General features: G+C 43.2%; 1 pseudogene; it reads right to left on the bottom strand.

Moving 5' to 3' along the window:
* Window positions 1–717: 717 nt before the first annotated feature.
* LOC120108639 lies at window positions 718–2,868 on the bottom strand (annotated as a pseudogene).
* Window positions 2,869–4,141: the final 1,273 nt, after the last annotated feature.

Raw genomic sequence — 4,141 nt, 5'->3', positions numbered from 1 at the left:
CCAAAGTTTTAAAGCCTCATGTAACTTTTAACTGAAGCTTAGTTCATGCCTGCTTCACCGAGATGGATGGAAGGGTTGCTTTGGATCAAAATAATAACTTCATGGGCCGGACCGGCCCGGTCTAAAACTTTTCAAAGTAAAGCAGGGCCAAGTGCAATATGGGAAAACTAGTGAGAAATCAAACTATATTTTCTCAAAATAAAAACTTGAGTATTGGACCACAAGGTCCACAATAACCCCCTCAACATAGTCTACATTTGACTTGTAAAATCTTCAATTACAACTACCGAATTATAAGAGGATTAGAAGAAGTAGTTGTACTTTTTTTTTTCTTTCTAGGCTAGAGAAATTCAATTTTTTTTTCGAGATGTTGAAGATGAATACGAGTTTAAACTTAACAAAAATGATGATGATAAAAAAATTGGCATAAGCTGGAATTCTCACTAATTCATTTTCCTGACTTGCCATCAGTGTTGAAGGACAAGTGATGATTATAAGTCACAGAAAGAACTTTTGATCCTTCTATGCAGTTCAGTAATCTTACAAACCAAGTCCGGGGCTCAACCTACTCAAGCCAGAATCAAGAATATTTTAACCATAAAAGGTTGTGATCACACATCCATCATTCCCAAGGCCACGACAAATGGTGTATGAATTTTTGTGGCCTAACTTTTGCATTGTAGAGTCCTATGATAACACGGCAGTTCTCATATTATCTATCTCGAAAATGAATGGCTCTCGTTCATTATTGAAATCCGACAGGTACTAAAAATATGGTACATAGTGCATCATGAAGACGACGAAAAATCATCTGGCCCTAATATGTACAATGTGACAGCCATCTATGATGATCCAAATTTCTATGGTGCAAAAGTCGCGCCACAAAGAATTTTGATCCATCTAATTATAACAAGATTTCTCGTCCGCTTGCCACTGACTGACCATCACCAACCGACCATCAATTACAACATCTTACGAACATACACAAGAACTGAAAAAAATTATTACACTTTTTTACACGCTAGAATAATTTCAATAACAAAAATAGGATGCTAGCCATCACAGCATCCACACTTCTTCGCCACAGCCACTCGTCCTAAAAGCATGCATACATAAATCCAAAAAATCAGCAAATAAAAAAGTTATATAAAAAAAAGGTCATTAAGATGTTCCGGCCGGAAAATTTACCGTCGCCACTGCCGAAATGCCGTAATAACCGGATGACGACGCGCCGGAGAAGTCCCCGCTCGAGTCATAACCACCACCAACACCGCCACCAACTCCTCCGCGGCCGCCGCCGCCGCCGCCGCCGATGGTGGAGTTGTCGAGCGTGAAGCCAAGCTGGTACGCCGGCGTCCCGTCGGGCTTGAACAGCCCGTAGTTCCTCTCCGACGCCGGGCCGGGCTTCAGGTTCTCGTTGAAGAGCGCAAACACGTACGCCCACAGCGGCACCTTCGGCACGAGGGGCGTCCCCTTCCCCTCCGCCACCAGCTTCATCAAATTCCCGTTGTACTTGGCCGCGTTCTCCGCCGTCGCCCCCGCCTCGTCGGCGTCGCCGGCCGACGGCCACCCGGTCTCAGAGACTCTCACCTCGACCCCTTTCGTCGTGCCGGCGGCGGCGATGGCGTGGTAGACGGCGTCGACCTGGGCGTGGAGGAGATTGGAGTACCGGAGGCCGGACCCCTGGTCGGCGACGGCGGCGGCGCCTGGCTGGAGGAGGGCGTAGTCGAGGGCAACGCGGGAGGGGTCCTTCTTGTAAGCGAAGTACGGGTACGCGTTGACGAAAAAGGGGGAGCCGGTGCGGGCGTGGAAGGCGAGGATGGGGGAGACGAGGGGGAGGAGGTCGGGGCGGAAGGCGGCGGTGGAGGGCGGGTAGGAGTCGCCGAGGATGGCGAGGGAGTGGGTGGTCGTGACGGCGATCTGGCGGTCGAGGCCGAGGGAGGCGAGGGCGGAGTGGAGGTTGTCCATGGCCGGGAGGAGTAAGGGGGGAGGGCGGTGTTGTTGCTGGTGAGGACCTCGTTGCCGACGGTGAGGAAGCCGATCTTGACTGCCGGGAGGTAGGCCTGGATGTTGGACTGGACCCAGGTCAGGGCCTCGCCGGCGTCGGCGGCGACTTTAGGGAGGCTGCTGTCGGGGATTTCGACGACGAGCTCAATGCCGGTGCTGGCAAAGGCACGGATGGTGGCGGGGTCGGCGTCGTAGAGGCGCACGCGGCCGATGCCGATGGAGGAGACGAGGCGGGGCACCATCTCCAGCGAGGGTAAATTGTTGGCGACCCGGCCGTAGTTGACGCCCACCAGAGACGCCGAGGTGGCCGAGCACCACGGAGCCCGGAGAACTAGCTCGAGCAGTAAAGCAAGCACGAAAGGAAGCAGATAATGGACGGACATTGTCGAAGTCAAGTCATTTAGGAGCTGAGCCGGACGAAAAGAAGGGAGAGGCAGTGGGGAGGGGAAGCTGGATTTTTGTCCGAGGCGAGATAGGCGGCATCCAAAGGACTGACTGCAGTGAGAATAGGGTTGTGGGCAGCCTGAAAAAGTATTATGGGAAACGGATGTTGAAGGCCGGCGGTCTATTTCTCGAGAATGGCTTATTCATTACAATTGATTGAATTCGGAGAGCAGACAAATATGAGGATGGCTACTCATTGATACAGGCACACGCAGATTGGTGCGGAAGTTGACCTTCTATCAGATAGCTCATATGTATCGGAAGACGAATAGAGCAGCAAATTGGGCCACCTCTTATGTTGCCCAACATTCTGGAAAGATCATCTAGATAAGCCTAGCATGTATTTCAGATCCTTTGTTTTGCTTACTTTTACTTGATATGGCAGATTGTACTCGCATTAGAATTATATAAAATGAAATGCTGTTTTGACCAAAAAAAAAAGGTGAAAGTATTGGCTGGACCTGATCCACCAACTCACCAATCCAACTGGCATATGGCTTTCGTTAGTTTCTTTCATTTAATTTTTTTTTACGTACATACCCTTCTAAATATTAAAATTTGCATAAATACCCTCTTAAAATTGATATTTACATATATACCCTTATAAAATACTTATTTTGCATTATATCCTTTATTTTTTTTTGCATATATGCCCACACCATCTAACGTCATCAAAAAATTAGCAGTTTAAAATTAAAAATAACTGAAATATCCTTAATGGGTAGATATGTAAAAGAAAATATTTATAAGGGTATATATGCAAATAATACTTTACAAGGATATTCATGCAATTTCACATATTTAGGAAGGTTTACATGCAAAAAATTCTAATTTTATTTTCCTCTATTTCAGCCTGTTTTAACACTTGAATTTGTCTAGGTGGCCTTTTACCACATGGTCGTGGAGGTTGTTAATAAATCTGAAGGGTTCGAAGTCCTTCGATGATTTAGGAATGATTGATGTTGTTCTTCCACCCATGAGCATAGCAATAGCAAGGAAGCTTGAGTTTTGCAATTTATCGTGTGCCTTTAAAAGATTCTAATCCTTTCATATATTCTAATGTATGCCCTCATATATTCATCTATAACAATAAAGATTATAAGCTATATTTTAATTAAATAAGATATAGATGTTGTTATAAATGAAAAAGAATAAAGTAGATTAATCCCATAATTAAAGAACTTCCATAATTCTTTTTGTTATCTAATTGTCAAATCAATTTTTTTTAAGCAATCTTTTTATAAAAAACATCGAGGAGTAGACACTAGACAAATCCAAGTGTTAAAACAGGTTAAAATTAAAAAAAAATAAAATTAAAATTTTTTGCATGTAAACCTTCCAAAATATGTGAAACTGCATGAATACCCTCGCAAAGTATTATTTGTATATATACTTTTATAAATGTTTTCTTTTGCATATCTACCCATTAAGGATATTTTAGTCGTTTTTAATTTTAAACCGCTAATTTTTTAACGGTATTAGATGGTGTGGGCACATATGCAAGAAAAAAGAAAAATATCAATTTTATAAGGGTATACATGTAAATATCAATTTTAGGAGGGTATTCATGCAAATTTCAATATTTAGGAGGATATCTATATAAAAAATCCTTTGGAGTTTTAACTTAAAACAAAATAATAATTTTAAAAATAAATATAATAGATTTATTTCATAAAATTTATATGTTTAA

The sequence above is a fragment of the Phoenix dactylifera genome, unplaced genomic scaffold (assembly GCF_009389715.1).
Source record: "Phoenix dactylifera cultivar Barhee BC4 unplaced genomic scaffold, palm_55x_up_171113_PBpolish2nd_filt_p 001451F, whole genome shotgun sequence".
In the NCBI taxonomy this organism is placed as follows: Eukaryota; Viridiplantae; Streptophyta; class Magnoliopsida; order Arecales; family Arecaceae; genus Phoenix; species Phoenix dactylifera.
The sequence above is the reverse complement of the archived record's forward strand: the minus strand, read 5'-3'. Positions and strand labels throughout refer to the sequence as shown.